Below are 20,741 nucleotides of genomic sequence, written 5' to 3'. Positions count from 1 at the left end.
GCACTAGGACTGGGAATGGGGTTCATGGGAATGGGAAATTGTCCAGTCCCAATTTCAACCATAGAAAACAGTATCCTCCTCCTCTCCGACCCCAACCCCCAGGTTTGTTAAAGACAATTAGGGTTTTTGCCAATGTCTTCATTCTCGCATCAAATCTGACAAACAGAAATGCATTGCTCATGATTGCCACATTCTAACTCTCATGATTGTTAAAATACATACCAGTTAACTCAGCTATTGGAAAAATATGCTCAATATTTTAATGGCATTGTGGAATTTATGGTATCTACCATTTTATTTTCATTGCAATGACAATAATTTGCACATATATAACACTTGACTTGCTTTTGCTGTTCATCGACAACAGCCCAACAGTTAATACGATCAATCCCTCCAAACATGTTTCCAAGCTGGGCGGCGCAGTCGCACAGCGGTCGAGTTGCTGCCTTACAACTTCAGAGACCTGGGTTCGATCCTGACTATGGGTGATGTCTGTATAAAGTTTATACATTCTCCCTGTGACTGCATGGGTTTTTACCAGGTGCTCCGGTTTCCTCCCACACTCCAAAGATGTATAGGTTTGTAGGTTTTCGGCTTCAGTAAAAATTGTAAATTGTCCCTAGTGTGTAGGATAGTGCTAGTGTATGGGGTAATCGCTGTCGGTGCGGACCCGGTGAGCAGAAGGGCCTGTTTCGATGCTGTATCACTAAACTAAACTAAACTAAAGCTCAGGGAACTGGGTCTTTGAGCACCCCTTTGCAACTAGATCCTCGGCTTCCTCACCAACAGACCACAATCAGTACAAATTGATAACACTTCCTCCTCAATCACCATCAGCGCAGGGGCACCTCAAGGTTGTGAGTTCAGTCCCCTCCTCTACTCAATCTATATCCATGACAGTGTAGCCAGACGCAGCTCCACCTCTATCTTTAAATTTGCTGGTGACAACACTGTTGTTGGACGAATTACAGGTAACGATGAGTCACGGTATAGGAGGGAGATTGATTGGTTGATTGAATGGTTCCAGAACAACAACCTTGCTCCCAACATCAGTAACTGATTGCTGACTTTAGAAGAGGAAGGCCAAAGATCCACAATCATGTCTTCTTCGATGGATTGGTGTTGGAATCAGTAATTTCAAGTTCCTGGGCGTGCACATCTCTGAAGAACTGTCCTACACATTGATGCAATCATAAAAAAAGCTTGTCCATGTCTCTACTTCCTTAAAAGATTAAAGTAGCTGGTATGTTCACAATTGCGCTCCTGAACTTCTACAAGTGTACAGTAGAGAGCATATTGACTGATTACAGCCTGATTCAGCAACTCGAACACCGATAAATAAAGGATATTATAAAAAATGGTGGACACGGCCTCGTCCATCACAAGTACTGACCTCCCCACCATTGAAGGAATCTAAAGGAGGTGCTGCCTCAAAAAAGCTGCCAGCATCATCAAGGACCCACACCTCCATAGCCATGCTCTCATTTTACTCCTGCCATCAGGAAGAAGGTTTCGGAGTCTGAACACCATGACCTCCAGCTTCAGGAACAGCTTCTTCCAAACAACTATCCAGGTATTGAACACCCCAAACACTAACTAAACTTCAACCTACCAACAGTCTTGGTTGCTCCATGGACTTTGGGCTTTTGTTTTGTTTTTCATTAATGTAGATTTTAAAAATATATTGAACTTTTTTGTTTGTTTTGTTATGTTACCTCAACCGAAGTTATTGTTTGTTTATACTTTATTCTTAATTGTTAACTGTATGTTTGTGTTGTCATTTGCGAGCAGAGCACCAAGGCACATTCCTTGTATATGCACATACTTGGCTAATAAACTTATTCATATTCATATTCAAAAAGACACTCGGAGCTTGGCATTAGCGAGCCAATTGCTGAGGTGAAAGGCAGTGACAGTTGTCTTAGATGGGTTGGGACGAAGTCGCCAGAAGGTGAAGTACTCCTCCATCCCCTTCAAGTATTGGGTTAGCACTCTGCTGATATCCTCAAGGGCCGCTCCCTGGTAGGCAAGGGCAAGGTCATCTGCATATGCAAACTTCCTGGACAAGGTAGTTGGCATGTCACTCACATGGATGTTGAAGAGTTGGGGAGCTAGGACTGAGCCCTGGGGGAGGCCATCATTCAGGGTCCTGACAGAGCTGGTCTAGTCCCCAAGCGAGACCCTAAATCTACGGTTGCTGAGGATGGATGAGAGGGCATGCATGGTGGTTTGGCATTTCAAGATTCTGGAAGTTTTCAGCAACAGACTATGTCTCCACATGATTATGACCTACATGATTTCTGTGTTCTTGAGGAATCTTGCTCCAATGACATCTTCATTGCTACTGTGAGGATTGGGGATATCACTGTCACAAATGTATAATGTTAAGATGGAGTAATGGGACAACCTTCGGTCTGTATCATGGTATTTCGAAATTCACATCAAGTGCAAGTAAGCCAGAGTGTTAGCGGCCATTCATTCTTCTCTCTTCTGCTTTTATAGTATTAATGCAGTGGCTAATCTTTAAGATCAAATCTTTAATCCAACAACATGTAAAATGAGCAGAATAATTCTTAGTGACATTTCCATGCAATTGGCTAGATTTTTGTAAATCCCTAATGACTCAGTAATACCCCACTGAAGAGAAATCTGCCACACCTATCTGAATTGTTTACATATGACTTCAGGTCCACTTTACATTGCTTACTCTGAATGCCCTCAAGGCAAATAGGAATGGGTAATAAGGAATGGGCATACCAGTGTCACATCAAAGAACAAATACGTAAAAGAAATATCATTAGGTGGTGGGTGAAGATTGGAGGTTATATTCCATAATATTAGATTCTAGTCTGTAGCGAATGGGGTATACTGTGCTATACTTACCCTTCCCTAACCTCATCAATTACATAATAACTTTCTTACATCAAATCCTCTTTGCAGTACTGCAGTATATACTACAATATACTGCATTATATTGTTTTTCTTTTCAAATGTAATCTCTAAATTGCTGTCTGCATTCTGAAATGTCAAACAAAGGATAAACAAATCTCCCCCAATATGCGTAGCAATTTGCATAACTCAATCCTAATGTCACAACCATGGATCATGTACCAAAGGATTGGAGAATTTCAGATTGTGAGCTGCAGGGGTAGCTCCTTGGTAAAGCACTGAGAGAGCATGGATAAGAGAAGGGTAGAGCAAATACTGAAAGACTGCTGGTCAACTGCTGAGAACTGAGATTTGGACCTCGGAGAATCTTTTTCCTCTGCAACACTATTTAATGAAAGTTATTTGATTGTTTTCCAAACAGCCTGCTCATTTCAAGGATGACCTCCTCATCAAGCAGCAATCTAATATGTGATGCATAATGGCAATAGAGTCCTCTGTAATGAAATCTTCCCAGGCTCAGGTAATGCATGTAGAATTACTATCCATAGCAAATTGCTAATTAGAGTCATTTCAACCATTTGTACATCATACTTTATGAGAAAATAGGGAATATAGATGGCGAAGAGTGGTTGTGGGTCAAGTGCTTTCCCCAAATTTAAGACTAATATCTTTGTGCTGTTTTTGTATCTACTCTCTTCCTTTACATTGTCACTAATATTTATTAATTTAAATATAAAACATTACATACAGTAATGTATGTACTTACAGAACAGACTATTGTCCAAATTTCCCTCTTCTCTTTGTAGTTCTAAAAGCAGGGCCTGTCTGTAGCATCACTAATGGATGGTTTGTAAGATGTTTATTTACATTTGTGACAAGGCTCTTGTGCACTCTGTGCAAAAAGATCACACCGCTGCCAGGAAACCAGGTCAAGACAATGTTGTGTTGCACAGGTTCAGGCAGAAAGAAAGCAAGTTCCAAAACCTATGATTTCTAGATTGCACGCACATAATTTCAAAACTATATGTTGTTAGAAAAGTAAATTCATTACATAATAAAAAGACTATAATATTTCAGATTTGTGGAACTAAGCATTCTGGTGTAACAACTTTTTAATGTTTACATGTAAGCACTATTTGATATAAAGTTCCTTTGGCTGCAACATTTCTTTGAATTATAAGACCTTGGTTTCTGGCCACTGTGGAAGACACAAGGTGCTGGAGTAACTCAAAGGGCCAGGCAGCATCTCAGGAGAATATGGATAGGTGACATTTTGAGTTGGGGCCCTTCTTCAGATTCTACAAGGACTGAAGAAGGGTCCTCACTTGAAGTGTTACCTGTTATGTTCTCCTGAAATGCTGCCTGACCAGCTGAGTAACTGCAGCACATTGTAAACCAACATCTGCAGTTCTTTTTCTGGCCAGTGTACATGATTCTGAATAAAATAAATAAATGAGGAGGATTGACAATAAGCAGAAAAGATGGGCTCTAACTTACCTCGTACCTGCTGTACCAGGAAAACATTGTGCTTTAGAATATTAACTTCCAGCTTTATTTTTAAGGTGCAAACTTTTCAACTGTTTGATTTTTTTTTCCTTTTTCTCATGGTCCAGCTTCTTTCCACAATATCTCCAGTGGAAAGAAAAGATATTATTCAAACAAATCTTGTAATACAAACAATTTCTCTAATTATTATAGTACTCATATGAACATGAGGGTCATTACAATTAGCATTAATATGTTTTGTTGGTGCCATTTTGTATGCATACAGATCTCTTAAGATAATGTTTACACTTCATGAAAGCACATTTTGCATCAAGGACATTTTTATATCACATCATATGTATGGTATCATTTTTTTTGTCAGTTCCCCCAAAGTCTTGTTGAATCTTGTTAATCATAGAATGGGGCAGCAGGTGATTAAAATGTTGGCTATGTATATCTCACTGGATTTCAAAGCTATTTACTCATTTTGCCATATTAACTCATCTGTTAATAGTCATAAGATCATAAGTGATAGGAGCAGAATTAGACCATTCGGCCCATCAAGTCGACTCAGCCATTCAGTCATGGCTGATCTATCTCTCCCTCATAACCCCATTCTCATCCCTTCTCTCCATAACCTCTGACACCTCTCACAAGAATGATGCCCATCACAATCAGTGCTTTATTAATGTTTACAAGCAATCTTTAGAAAAGATCATTGGAGTCTCAACATCACTCAAATCAAAATTAAGTCGGTCAAATCAGTGATGAACAGTGGTTGGCCTGCTGAGGAAAAGTATCATGGCCAGAAGGTGCGGAAGGGAACAGATATGTTTAGTTTTCTAGTGAACCGTAAAGTTCTCATGATATTCCAGAGCCCATATAAAAAAAATCCAATGGATATCCCCTCATTGAGGCTCCCATTTCCTTAATTGCAAATACAACAACCTACATGCCATTTATTTTAGTGCCAGCATCGGTCCACCTTTGGATCTTTGGTGGTCATTTAGTAACAAGCAATATCCCATGTCTGCTTGCTAGCTCCTTGACATTTCCAAAATTCGAGCAAGACTCCATTCTGAAAAATAGTAATCAAGAGTCAAGAGTCAAGAGTGTTTTATTGTTATGTGTCCCAGATAGAACAATTAAATTCTTACTTGATGCGGCACAATAGAATATGTAAACATAGTACACTGTAAACAATAGGATAAACGAGAGAAAAAAAATCAGTGGATATATATACACATACCCACAAGTACACACACACACACACACACACACACACACACACACACACACACACACACACACACACACACACACACACACACACACACACACACACACACACACACACACACACACACACACACACACACACACACACACATATATATATATATATACACACATACTCAAAAAAGAAACAGTAGTATTGCAATAATAATAATAATAATAATAATAATAATAATTATAATAATTATAATAATAATAATAATAATAAGGTGTTCCTGAACCTGGACGTAAGACATTTCTGGCTCCAGCACCTTCTTCCCGATGGCAGGGGTGAAATGAATGTGTGGCCAAGATGGTGTCGGTTTCTGATGATGATGGCTGCTTTTTTGAGGCAGCAACTCCGATAAATCCCTTCGATGGTGGGGAGATCAGAGCCGATGATGGACTGGGCAGTGTTCACAACTTTTTGCAGTCTTTTCCGCTCCCTGGTGTTCAAGTTGCCGAACCAGGCTGTGATGCAACCAGTCAATGTGCTCTCTACTGTAACCTGTAGAAGTTCATGAGAATCCTCTCTGACATACCGAATCTCTGTAATCTTCTCAGGATGTGCTATATTTATAATTGCATCAGTGTGCTGGGTCCAGGAAAGATCTTTGGAAATATGCACGCCCAGGAATTTGAAGTTTTTGGCTCTCTCCACCATCATCCTATTGATATAAACAGGATTATGGGTCCTCATCTTTCCTCTTCTAAAGTCCACAATCGGTTCATTGGGTGTACTGATATTGAGAGCCACGTTGTTGTGCTGGCACCAATTGGTCAATCGATCGATCTCACTTCTATACACTGACTCATTACAATCTATAATTCGTCCAACAACGGTAGTGTCTTCGGTGAACTTGAAGATGGAGTTCGCACTGTGTCCGGCTACACAGTCATGAGTATAGAGTGAGTAGAGCAGGGGGCTGAGCACGCAGCCTTGAGGTGCTCCCGTACTGATAGTTAATGAGGAAGACATATTTCTGCCAATTTGAACAGACTGTGGTCTGTGGTTGAGGAAGTCGAGGATCCAATTTCAGAGGGATGCGCAGAGACCCAGTTCCGTGAGCTTGGTAACAAGCTTGAAGAGGATGATGCCTTTTGGCTGCATTTCTCACTCACCATCCTCATCTTTGGACACCCTGTGCGTAGGGGAGAGGGTAGGGCCAAAGATGTCCTGGTTGGGTTGCTCCTGGGCCTGGCCAAGCAGGCCATCCACGACTCACGGCGCCAGGCGGAGGAGGGCTCTGCTCGAGCCAGCTGCCTACCCCTTTTCCGTGGTTGCATCCGTGCCCGGGTGGTGTTGGAGAGGGACTACGCGCTGTCCACGGGCACCCTGGAGGATTTCCGGGACCGCTGGGCATCACGGGGGATTGGATGTATCCTGGATGGGGATTGTAATATAATTGTATAATAGTTTCATTTGGTATATTTGTTTGTATAGTATTCTGGTGGTGGGTTCTGTTTTGTCTCATTGTATTGTAAATATTGTTATTAAATAATTGAGTACAATTTTTGATAATAATTTTTTTTTAAAGAGGATGATGGTATTGAACGCCGGTCGTCAAGAAACAATGAGACTCATGCTATGCATTTTGTCATTCACACTGATGTAGCAGCTGGTTGCTTCTTTTCATTTCTCTCATGTTTCCTTTGTTGTCACTATGCACATGTGTGTGTGTTTGTTTTACCTTCTATTCAAGGCTGTCCATCAGGGACCAACCCTCATCAACCCAATAGCTGTCTAATACATCTGTGCCATACCAAGATAGTCCAATTTAAATTCTCACTTCTGACTTGTAACCTTTTTTGCTCTTTACATGGCTTCACAATTCTCATTCTCATCAGTATGTTTATATGTGGATAAACATACTAACCCTAACCCTAATTCAGCTGAGAAACATGAAAAGAATAAGTAGAGGGCAGGATGTGGTAAAAATGACACAATAAACATTTCAGTCCAGGGAGTGGTAGAAATAATGACTCAGATCTGTTTCTGAATGTTGTATTAGGAACAACTTCAGAAATCTAAAGGGCTTTGATGATGAAAATGGTTAGGATTTGCTTAACATCATGGACACAGATTTCCTAAACATGTAGTCATTGTTATAGTTATACAGCACTGAAACAGGCCCTTCAGCCCACCTGCCCATGCTAACCAAGATGACCCATCCACACTAGTTCCACCTGTCAGCATTGGCCCACATCTCTCTAAACCTTTCCTATCCTTGTACCTGTCCAAATGTTTTTTTAAATGTAGTCATAGTACCTACCTTAACTACCTCCTCAGGCAGCTCATTCCATATACCCACTATCCTCTGTGTCAAAAAAAGTTGCCCCTCAGGTTCCTATTAAATGTTTTCCCTCTCACCTTAATTCTAAATTCTCTGGTTCTTGATTCCCTTACTCTGGGTAAAATACTCTGTGCATTCATCCTATCCATGCACCTCATGATCTTATACACCTCTAGAAGATCACCCCTCGGCCTACTGCGCTCCGATGAATAAAGTCGTAGCCTGTCCAATTTCTCCCAGAAGCTCAGTCCCCCAAGTTCTGGCAACATCATGTAAATCTCCTCTGTATGCTTTCCAGCCTAATGACATCCTTTATATAGCATGGTGACCAAAACTGAACACAATACTCCAAATATGGCCTCGCCAACATTTTGTACAACTGTAACATAACATCCCAGCTTCTCTACTCAATATTCTGACTGATGAAGGCCAGCCTTCTTGACCACCCCATGATGCCACTTCCAAGGAATTATAAGAAGATAACTGCAGATGCTGGTACAAATCGAAGGTTTTTATTCACAAAATGCTGGAGTAACTCAGCAGGTCAGGCAGCATCTCGGGAGAGAAGGAATGGGTAATGTTTCGGGTCGAGACCCTTCCTCAGACTGATGTCAGGGGGGCGGGACAAAGGAAGGATATAGGTGGAGACAGGAAGATGGAGGGAGATCTGGGAAGGAGGAGGGGACGGGAGGGACAGAGGAACTATCTAAAGTTGGAGAAGTCGATGTTCATACCACTGGGCTGCAAACTGCCCAGGCGAAATATGAGGTGCTGTTCCTCCAATTTCCGGTGGGCCTCACTATGGCACTGGAGGAGGCCCATGACAGAAAGGTCAGACTGGGAATGGGAGGGGGAGTTGAAGTGCTCGGCCACCGGGAGATCAGTTTGATTAATGCGGACTGAGCGCAGGTGTTCAGCGAAGCGATCGCCGAGCCTGCGCTTGGTTTCGCCGATGTAAATAAGTTGACATCTCGAGCAGCGGATGCAATAGATGAGGTTGGAGGAGGTGCAGGTGAATCTTTGTCTCACCTGGAAAGACTGTTTGGGTCCTTGGATGGAGTTAAGGGGGGAGGTAAAGGGACAGGTGTTGCATCTCGTGCGGTTGCAGGGGAAAGTGCCCGGGGTTGGGGTGGTTTGGGTAGGAAGGGACGAGTGGACCAGGGAGTTACGGAGGGAACGGTCTCTGCGGAACGCAGAGAGGGGAGGGGATGGGAAGATATGACCAGTGGTGGGGTCCCGTTGTAGGTGACGGAAATGTTGGTGGATGATTCGTTGGATCCGCTAGCTGGTGGGGTGGAAGGTGAGAACGAGGGGGATTCTGTCCTTGTTGCGAGTGTGGGGAGTGGGAGCAAGAGCGGAGCTGCGGGATGTAGAAGAGACCCTAGTGAGAGCCTCATCTATAATGGAGGAGGGGAAGCCCCGTTTCCTGAAGAACTAGGACATCTCTGAAGCCCTAGTGTGAAACATCTCATCCCGGGCGCAGATGCGGCATAGACGGAGGAATTGGGAATAGGGGATAGACTTTTTGCAGGGGACCGGGTGGGAAGAAGTGTAGTCCAGATAGCTGTGCGAGTCAGTGGGTTTATAGTAAATGTCCATCACTAGTTTGTCTCCTGTGAAGGAATTATGTACCTGCACTGCTAGATCCTTCCGCTGTACAACACTCCCCTGGGCCCTGCCATTCACTGTGATGGTCCTGCCCTTATTTGACTTTCCAAAATCCAATACCTCCCACCTATGTGCATTAAACTATTCCTTAGTTGAATTGCCCAACTGATCAAGATCATACTGTAACTTTTAATAACCATCTTCGCTATCTGCGATGCCACCGACTTTATTGAGCAAAGGTTAGGTAAACAAATAATTAGGCAGCATCCCCGGAGAGAATATGACGGGTGGCATTTTGGGTCGAAACCCATCTTCAGATAGAAAGTAGAGGGGAGCCCTCCGCTCCACTTTTAGTCCGAAGAAGGGTTCTGACCCGAAACGTCACCCATCCTTTTTCTCCAGAGATGCTGCCTGACCCGCTGAGTTACTCCAGCACTTTGTGTCCATCTTTGGTATAAACCAGTTAATTTGGTTAATTTGAAGAACTGGAAAAGATAAACGGGGAAAAAGTGTAACTATTAATATGGAAGAGTTTTTCAAAAATATTTTAATATGTCTTGACATGCAAATGTGGTAATGTTAACCAAAATTGAGGGAATTAAAAATATTCTGCAGCTATGTGGTCAGGAAATGTATGAAAGGAGAAGAGATGGAGTCAATTAGAGACCAAAGAGGCCATTTACATGTGAAAGCAGAGGGTGTGTCTGAGGTGCTGATTAAATAGTTTACAACAATCATCACCAAGGAAGCAGGTGTTTTAGGGGTTGCAACAAACTAAGTTGTGGTTGTGATTTGAATGGAAATGACAGATGTACAAGATTGTCCAGATGCATTTAAGCCATTTGATCCAGATGGGCTTCATCATTGTTTGCTGAGGAAAGCGAGGGAATAAAGGATGTGGATACAAGGAAATCCAGATGCTGTTTTACAAAAAAAGACACAAAATGTTGGAGTAACTCAGCGGGAATGACTGAAGTCTTCTTGATGTGGCGATTGGTGTTAGTATTAGTTTATTATTGTCACATGAAATGAGATCCAGTGAAAAACTTTGTTCTGCGGTGTAAATCATGCTCTAAGTGAGTACATTAGGTAGTGCAGAGGAAAAAACAAAAAAATGCAAAATATAGTTTTACAGTTTAGAGAAAATGCAAATGAAAAAGGGTAAGAGCCACAACAAGGTAGATTGGGAGATTTGTACTTTAAAAGGGCATTGGTTGAGATGACATATAATAGGACTGCTATAAAGGTTTAAGAATAAAAGAGATTTCAGAGAATGGATTAGAAATTGGTTGAGTAATACGAATGTTGAAAAGTAGAGTTTTTTGAACAGGAGAGAAGTGTGCAATGGAGTTCCCCACTGGTTGGTGCTATGACAACTATTTTTATTAATATATTTAAATGATTTGAACTTGGGTGTACAGGGCCCAATTTCTGAATTTTGACACTAAACCTGGAAGTATAATGAACTGTCAGGGAGACAGCTAAGAAATTATAGGCAGCCTGGTGGATAGGTGGCAGATGAAATGTAAAATTGAGGTATGTTGTGTTATATATTAGTAGGAAGACTGAGCAAAGGGCACAATTCTAAAAGAGGTGCAAGAACAGAGCTCAGGAAATATGCGCGCATAGTACATTGATAGTGGTGGGGCAAGTTGAGGCAGTATTTAAAAAGATAGACTTAAAAAGAAAGACTTTTTAAGTAAGAGATGCTGCCTGTCCCGCTGAGTTACTCCAGCATTTTGTGTCTATCTTCAGTGTAAATAAGCATCTGCAGTTCCTTCCTACACAGTGCTTAAAAAGATGCAAGATTATGAATTTTGTAAATGAAAGAATAGAATGCAAAGCCAAAATTAATCACAACGATTGTCTGTAAATCACCGGTTTGGCTTCAAATGGGGTATTATGTCTAGTTCTGAATGTCACTTTTTAGGAACAATGCAAAGGTTTTAGAGAGATTCACCAAAATGATTCCAGGATGATGAGCATTAGTACGAAGGACTAATGAATTAGGACTGGAGAAGCTGAGATTGTTCTTTGGAGACTGTGAGAGGATCTTCTAATTAAAAGAGGTGAAGGATAGCGGCAAAGAAAATAAATAGAAACTGCACAGGGGTCAAACATGATGGACATAGAATAAAGGTGGTTGGCAAAAGAAAAGCAAGTGATGTGAGGAAAGTTGTTTTAACACACCGAATAGTTGGAGTTTGGAATGCAATATCAAGAATAATATTCTGAATCTAATTCAACTACAAAAGAAAACTGGATAAATATCTGAAAGAAAAGTATCAGGAAGACCTGGAAAGGATCGATTGCTCTTGCATTAAGCTAGTGTGGATTTGCTGGACTGAATGGCCTGGTTTCTTACTGGAACTATTCAATGAATTTCCATTTCAAACAACTAATGCGGCAAATTATTGGTAAGGATGTCAGAAATTGATTAGGCCAATCTCTATGTGATGAAATAGCAACCAAGAGGTGTGTCCTGGTATGGCTTCTCCTCTCCCTTTGACATTTTGTCCAGCTAAACCATGAAACCTATAAATGAACTTAATTCCAATGTGGCATTTGGGGGAGACTTTAAGACAAAAGGCAATTGATCTTAGACTAATGACAGCCATCTTCCATTCCTTACATCCATTGTGCATTCCTCGACTGGGCTTTTTGCTCAGTTTATTACAAACTTACAGTGATTGGATGCTGCTCTATCTTCTGCTTCATCGGCACGTCGGGATGTCCTAAATATTTAAAAGGATGAGAGGGGAACTTATAGAACCGTATAAAATTTTAAAAGGACTGGACAAGCTAGATGCAGGAAAAATGTTTCCAATGTTGGGGGAGTCCAGAACCAGGGGCCATGGTCTAAGAATAAAGGGGAGGCCATTTAAAACTGAGATGAGAAAAAACTTTTTCACTCGGAGAGTTGTGAATTTGTGGAATTCTCTGCCACAGAAGGCAGTGGAGGGCAATTCACTGGATGAATTTAAAAGAGAGTTAGATAGAGATCTAGGGGCTAGCGGAATCAAGGGAATCAAGGGATATGGGGAGAAGGCAGGCACAGGTTACTGATTGTGGATGATCAGCCATGATCACAATGAATGGCGGTGCTGGCTCAAAGGGCCAAATGGCCTCCTCCTGCATCTATTTTCTATGTTTCTATAACCCATCCTGAAACTTTTGAATGGGGCTTGTTACGGGCCAAATAAATGGACATAAGCACTGCCCACTTCAATGAAAAAATGATTTTTAGGCAACAATTCTGCAGGCTGCTCACAATCTACATACTGGTTGAAAACGTTAACCATTCCAGTCCTTACATAACACTGACATCAAGATTGGCATTGGGATTGGGAAAAGGCAATACATTTATATTTTCATAATTTTCGATATCTTGAAAATTGTTGGCAACTACTACTTGTAAGCAGTAGATGGCAGTAGTGGATTGCAAGATTGAAGAAATATTTCCATATGTCGGAACACAATAGAGTCAACAACAGTTTGCAATACTAAATTAGAGCATTACCATTTTCATCCTTTAAAATGGGGGATTTTAAAAGCTCAAATAGTGTGTTGCTTTTTAAAAAGCTTTGATCATAAATTTCCAGGTATGATTTTTTGGAATCCAGTGAATATTTGGTGTCAGTAAATGAATTGATCATAGTCACGGGAGCAAGAAATACAATGCAATGCACAGAGGACAACAGAATCACTACTTCAGCATCCACTTATTGTAGGGGAGGGCTACCTAAATACAAAGCAGATTCTTGGGAAAATGATTCACGACTAGCAACCCAACAAAAGCTGCACATAGAAATCATCTACTGACAGTCTGGAACAAAACAATCTGAGTTGTGTTCAACCCCCTCCTCCCTGTACCACAAGTAATGACCTATTTAGCTATTCAAGGACAAAGGGAAAGTGGGGGATGGAAACAGCATCGCCTCATGGTTGAGTAAAACTGAACACAAAACGTTAATGATGACCACCATTAAAAGAATAACTTCTACCAAAAGTCCTGTGGGAAGGGCTGGGGATAAATTGCCACTCGGAGAATAAATTGTCCTGATAAAACATCAACTAGTCTACTGCTTCTCCACTGCAAAAGGCACTTTAGACACATCATTAAATATTTTCAAGATGGAGGTAGATGAAATTCTTACAGACAAAGAGGTCACTTTAACCATAGGTGAAGTCTGGAAGACTGGAGGCTATTATAGTGTTGTGCTATTATTTAAGAGGGGCAGCCAGGGCAAGCCAGGGAACTACAGGCCAGTGAGCCTGACATCAGTGTGGGTAAGTTACTGGAGAGGATTCTGAGAGGCAGAAGCTACCAGGATTTGATAGACAAGGATTGATTAGGGATAGTTCAGTTTAGTTTAGTTTATTGTCACGTGTACCGAGGTACAATGAAAACCTTTTGTTATAGTCAGCAAGGTTTTGTGCATGAGAAATGGTATTTCACAAATCTGTAAGAGTTGACCAAGGGGATTGATGAGGGCATCTTGGATTTAAGCAAAGCCTTTGGTAAGGTCCCACATGGTAGGCTAATCTGGAAGTTAGATCACATGGTATCCAGGATGAGCGAACCAATTGGATACATGATTGGTTTGATGGTAGGAAACAGAGGGTGATGATGGAAGGTTGTTTTTTGAACTGGAAGCCTGTGATTTTGTGATGTGCCCCAGAGCCTAGTGTGGGTCATTTTTATAAATAATTTGGATGAAAATGTACATGGTTATAAAGTTTGCAGATTACACTACAATAGATGGTATGATAGACACTAAAGAAGGTTATCGAGAATTACAGCAGAATCTTGATCAGCTAGGTAAATCGCCTGAGGAATGGGAAATGGTGTTCAGATGTGTTGCATTTTGGAAAGACAAACCAGGGTGGGACTTTCACAATGAACAATAGACACTATGAGTGTTTTAGAACTGAGGGACATTGGATTACGTGCATAATTCTTTGAAAGTGGTGATACAGGCAGACACGCTGGTGAAAAAAGTGATTGGCACATTAGTCATGGCATTGTGTATAGGAGTTGAGATATTATGGTACAGGACGCTGGTGTGGTCACATTTAACTGAATCCTCTACTTCCCCATCAACAGACTACAGTCTGGTCGAATTGGCAAAAACACTTCTTCCTCAATAACAATCAGTACCGGTTTACCTCAAGGCTGTGTGCTCAGCCCCCTGCTCCACTCACTCTATTCTCATGACTGTGTAGCTGGACATCCATCTTCAAGTTCGTCGACGACACCACTGTTGTTGGACGATGGTGATGGTGATGGTGTACACAATCATGAGGGGCATAGATAAGGTGAATGCACACAGTCATTTTCTCAGGGAAGGGAAATCAAAAACAAGAGGGCATAGGTTTAAGGTGAGTGGAGAAAGATTTAAAAGGAACCTCAGGGGCAACCTTTTACAGAGAGGGTGATGGGTATATGGTACGAGCTGCCAGAGGAAGTGGTTGAGGCAGGTACAATAACAACATATAAAAGATATTTTAGTATATGGATAGATAAGGTTTAGCGGGACAAGGGCCAAATACAGGCAAATGGGATTAGTTCTGATTGGCATCTTGGCCAGCATGGATGAGTTGGGTTGAAGGGCCTGTTTCTGTGCTGTATAACTCAATGATTGTCAGAGATATGGGGATAAAACAGGAATACTCGGATGATCAGCCATAATCATATTCAATGAGCTCAAATGTTCAATAAATATTCCAATTTACTTTATTTCTACGCTCCTACATCTTGTGTACAAACCCTTCGCAGGACAGTTGTATATTGAAAGGCTTGCATTAATTACAGCATCTTTCATGACTATGCACGATCTCTGAGCACTTTACTGCTAAGGGCGGCATGGTGGCGCAGCGGTAGAGTTGCTGCCTTACAGCGAATGCAGCGCCGGAGACTCAGGTTCGATCCTGACTACGGATGCTGTACTGTATGGAGTTTGTACGTTCTCCCCGTGACCTGCGTGGGTTTCCTCCCACACTCCAAAGATGTACAGGTTTGTAGGTTAATTGGCTGGGCAAATGTAAAAATTGTCCCTAGTGGGTGTAGGATAGTGTTAATGGGCGGCGCGGACCCGGTGGGCCGAAGGGCCTGTTTCTGCGCTGTATCTCTAAATCTAAATCTAAAAAAAATCTAATAAAGTAATTTTTGAAGAGTATTCATTGTGATATTGCAAAAAACATAGATGCTAGCTTTGGATGTTGGCAACTCACAGGAATGGAAAGGTACATCGATAAAAATTATTATCCAACGATAAGGAGATGCCAGTCAATACACTGATATCACAAAGTAGGGACATGGGTATGCCATTTAAGGCCTATTCCACAATGCTTGGTGAGGTTTCTTTCTGATTTGTGACCAAACTCCACAGACTGTGCTTTTCGACATATCCTTTAAATTTTTGTTTAAAAAATGTTTGCCTACTTTTCATTTAAAGTTAACAAGAAACAGATTTCTTATAACCTTTTAAAAACTCATTTCATGTAGTTGCACACTAAGCATGGACAAGTCTGTCTTCTAATACCTGAATGTTTTGGCAAAAAGCATCAAGAATGTGCTTGATTAAGGGTTAACTGAGATAGTAACCGTGGATATGTAAATTTTATTTGGTCTTTGGGCCCATGCAAGTTTTTTGACGTATGCACTAATAGTTAATACTTTCTAATCCAGGCAACAAAACGGTGATCCCCATTAACAGCTTCTCTAAAATCTCTAAAATTCCTGTAATATGGTGACCAGAACTGCACACAATACTCCAAATGTGCTAAAACCAAAATTGTATACATCTACATGACTTCCTGACATTTGTACTCAATGCCCAAAACCAATGAAGGCAAGTATGCCTTCCACCTTCTTCACCACCATATGCCACTTTCAGAGAGCTATGAATTTGCACCACACGATCCCTCTATACATCAATGTTCCTCAGGCGCCTGTCATTTACTCTACACTTCCCCTTTAGATTTGACCTCTCCAAAAGTGAAATTCTGCACACTTCTCCGAATTAAACTCTGTTTGCCAATTCTCTGCCCATATCTCCTTTTAATCTTTATCCTAATGTATCCTTTAACAACTTTCTTCACTATCTACAACACAACCATTTTTTGTGTTGTCTTCAAAATTACTAGTCAGCCCATCTATATTTTCATCCAAATCATTTAAAAATATCACAAACAACAGAGGTCCTTCCCAGTACAGATTCTTGCAGAACACCACTGATCACAGACCTTCAGTTAGAGAAGAAACCGTCCACCACTATCTTCTGTCTGCTATGCCGAGCCAAATTTGAATCCAATCTATCAAGTCACCATGGTTTCCATGTGACTTATCCTCTGGATCCTCGGGACCTTGTCAAATGCTTTTCTAAAGATCATCTAAATAACATCCACTGCATCACTCTCATCGATCACCTTCATCACCTGCTCAATCATATTCATTAGACATGACCTGCCCCACACAAAGCCATATTGATTGTCCCAAATAAATCCATGTTTTCTCTAAAAGTGAATAGATTCTATTCCGAAGAATCCTCCCAAATTGCCTCTCTACTGCTGACGTAAGTCTTGCCAGCCTATAATTTGCTGAATTATGCCTATTGTTCTTCTTAAACAACATTGGCTACTCTCTAAACTACTGGGATCTCACCTGTGGATATAGAGGATATAAAGATCTATGTCAAGCCCCCAACCATCTCCTTTCTTGGCTCTCGAATAACCTGGCATGGATGGTATCAGGCCCCAGGGATTTATTCACCTCAATGTTCTTCAATACATCCAACACTTCCACCTCGTGATTTCAACATGCCCTAGAATATTACTATACCCACACTGATCTCATGATCCACCATTTCCTTCTCCTTGGTGATGTTTTTTTAATATATGTATGTTATTTGTATGTGGGAGTGAAGTTATATTCATTGCCTGTTGCCTTGAGGGAATTATGAGTCAACCACCCTAAGCATCAGCATCTATCTAGGCAACATTAATTTGCAGTGCAAGGTGACAGTGCAGGACTCTGACAGATATTTGTGATCCAGACTAATTCTTAGAGCTTTCAAGGTTCATCTTTGGTTTGTTTATTCTGTCTTATTTTATGTCTTAATATGATTTATGATCATGGTCTTTGATGTACTAATCAAGTACCATTGCTATTATGGAAGATTAATTTATATATTTTGGATATTTTGAGATTACATAAATTTATAGACATTTAAATGATAATGTACCTCGGGATATGAGAAAGACTATGGTATGCAGAAATTTAATATTCTTTTTTAAATTAATCTTCAATATATATGACATTTATATACTATTGCATCATTAACAGTGACTTGTTTGCAGAAATGTTATGAAACGGTAATATTTTATTATACAATTTTAGGTGCAATCTTAGTTTTAATAAAATTGGAGAATGTTGCACATAATCCTGGAATGTTCAGTTAAGACCAGTATAAAGGTTTCAATATTTGTTTAGCGTTACCTATTGATACTGTGCCATCACTAACACAAATAATTAGAGAAAGAGGTATACACCACACTGCAGTAATCGTTATCACAATAAAGATCATTTCTATATTGCTCTGGGTTTTATAACTTGCTATTGTTAATGAAGTTATAATGGAGATTTGGACAATTGATTTTGAAACATTAGTTTGAATCTCACAACAAATGCAGAATTAAAATTATCAAATGAACCTGGATTTTTTTTAAAAAGGGGGTATCTGCATTAATGACCATAAAAGTAAAGGATTGTCCCAAATACTATTCTGGTTCATTAATATAATTCAGGAAAGAATATCTAGGATAGCTACTGTCTTTACCCATTCTGGGTTATATTTTACTCCAGACTTAACTGCTCAATGGAATTATCTTGTGGGGGGGAGGGGGGAGGGGGTAGGGGGGAAGGGGAGGGGGAGGGGGTGGGGGAGAAGGGGAGGGGGGCGCGTGGGGGTGGGAGGAGAGAGGGAGTGGGGGCAGGGGAGTTGGGGTGGGGTAGGCGTTAGAGGGTGTGAGGGTGGTAGGGTAGGGGAGGGAGGGGGTGTGGGGGGCGTTGGGGTGAGAGGGGAGGGGGGGAGTGGGGGAGGGGAGGATGCAGGAGAGGCTTTGGGTCCACGGTTCGCTCTGGCAGAGATTTATTTAAAAAAAATTTTTAACAATTTATTTTAAAGAAAAAACGCGATTTTCCCATGTCACAATGAAAACCCTACGAGGAATGGGCCCAACGGGTCCACTTGGTCTAGTACTCAATAAATAGTGCCTCGGTCAGGAACATCCACATACTGTGGCAGCTCTGATACTCAGAATTCAGGAAGAATGATTTGCAGCAATCAATATCCTTTGGTAAAAATATTTTTAACAGCAATATTAGATTTTTTAAAACAGATTTTTAAATTGCATGTCACATTTCAATTGTTATTGCACTGCAAAAGTATATAATTGGCTGTGTCTTGTGTTAGTTTGGTTGGTCTTGAGATTACTTGTGTGGCATGGATGCAAATATTGCCTTATGGGAGTCATCTGGGCTCCAATGGCTGGAATGGCAACGAGGGTGTCAAAGATGGAGATTAAGAAATAATTAAGAAAATCAACAACCCCAGAACTGTCTTCTTTTTAGTGTGCTTTTCAATAATTTACTTCTGTTGTCTAATTGCATTGACTCCAGTTTCTTTTCCAGAACTGATTGGAGGTTATTTGTTTACTTATTCAACATTTTCATCTGGTATTTTGAAATGACTTTACTTATTTTAATATTATGTGCTTCTAAATGCATTTAAGAGAACCTATCAAACCTGGGGACAGCATGCGACAGCGCCCGCAATAAGCAACGATACCTGGCGATAAGCCAGCTGTTGCCGAGAAATTTCAAACCAGATGATTTCTCAGCGACGCGCCGAGATCCACTACGATTTTTGGAAGACTCCTCACGATCATGTCCGCGAGACCCTGGCGAACTGTTGGCGACAGCCTAGTCGCTGGCAGTCACCTTAAAATTGCCTAAGTGGGACAGGCCCTTTAAACTTTGGAATTGATTATATTAAATGTGACAACTCAATTTTTTGACTCAAATTGAATTTTTTAAATACCAGGGCAGATTTTTACTTTTGGCCTCAATTATTTCCCAAAATGTTGAAAAGATCTCATCCTTTCTCTCATATCTATTATAGAATATTGCAAATCTTCTTTTTATTACGTGTCTTTTACTTGAGGCAGGAAATGGATCACGGTTATTGCAGTATTATGAGGCAGAACAAAGTCCTACTCCCTTTGCTCTCTGGCTAAAATTTAACACAGGTTCCGCCCAGGGGGAGAGAGGTATAATGTGCAGTGTCTACATAGTTTTGCTGATTTACTCGTGTGAAATGACCACTTGCTTGAATAATGAGATTATCTACTAATTTAGCTTTACATCCCAAATAATGGATTATTATAGAGATGTAACGAATGGTCTATATGGCATATTATTTTATTCTTTTAGATTCTGTCCCATTGGAGCAGCTTCCTCCCTCCTCAATCCTGATGCCAATGTCCCACACATTCAAACACACTTCTCCCACACCATTTTGAACAGGGACTGCTCAAAGTATTTGAGCCTTTTTCAGCAGGAACTGGCTAGTCTTTATGTTGCTGAGTTCTTGTGTTATTTTCTCATGGCGCAAATTTGACATCAAAGCAATTATTGCAAACAGAAAGCGATTGTAAAGGGGTTGTTGTGCTTGCCTGTTAAAGGAGGCTTCCTTTTTGCATTTCAATTGTTGCAGGATCTTGCTGGGCCCACAATGTTAAACAAACAATGTTAAACAAATTACGTAGGATTGCTGAAGTGCTATCTCAAAGAAGTGACAGTGGATCCATGGACAGGGAAGGGTACTGTCATCTTTAATGAAGGGGCAGTCTGTACTTTCATGCCTATCATATGATCAGTGCCCTTGCTCTTATCTGTCTGGCAGTCAGCCTAAACTGCTCTGTCCTTGGCAATATGGTGGCATCTGCAGCCAGACCTTCTAAGCTGGCGAGAGCTGTTCGAGGTCATCCAAGACAATCTATTTTCTCCATCAGCAGACTTCAACCAGTCATGCTGGAACCACTGGTGCAGCATTCCTCTGATTTGGCATTGCAATGATGAGGGAGTAGCTAATCAGTGACCGAGTGAGGAGCTCAGAGAATCAGATT

General features: G+C 41.0%; 1 protein-coding gene across 2 annotated transcripts in view; it reads left to right on the top strand.

The window, feature by feature from the left end:
- ca8 (carbonic anhydrase VIII) overlaps nucleotides 1-20,741 on the top strand; it is a 90,403-nt gene that overhangs the window by 5,124 nt on the left and 64,538 nt on the right. The window contains exon 1 of one of the 2 annotated variants that reach the window (XM_078398568.1): nucleotides 17,568-17,641. The exons of the other annotated variant lie outside the window; for it this stretch is intronic. The gene's annotated coding sequence lies outside the window, so the exon portion shown is untranslated. Of the gene's footprint in view, nucleotides 1-17,567; nucleotides 17,642-20,741 lie in introns of those variants that run through there. 2 annotated transcript variants of the gene reach the window in all.

This window comes from Rhinoraja longicauda, chromosome 4, assembly GCF_053455715.1.
Source record: "Rhinoraja longicauda isolate Sanriku21f chromosome 4, sRhiLon1.1, whole genome shotgun sequence".
NCBI lineage: Eukaryota > Metazoa > Chordata > Chondrichthyes > Rajiformes > Arhynchobatidae > Rhinoraja > Rhinoraja longicauda.
The sequence above is the reverse complement of the archived record's forward strand: the minus strand, read 5'-3'. Positions and strand labels throughout refer to the sequence as shown.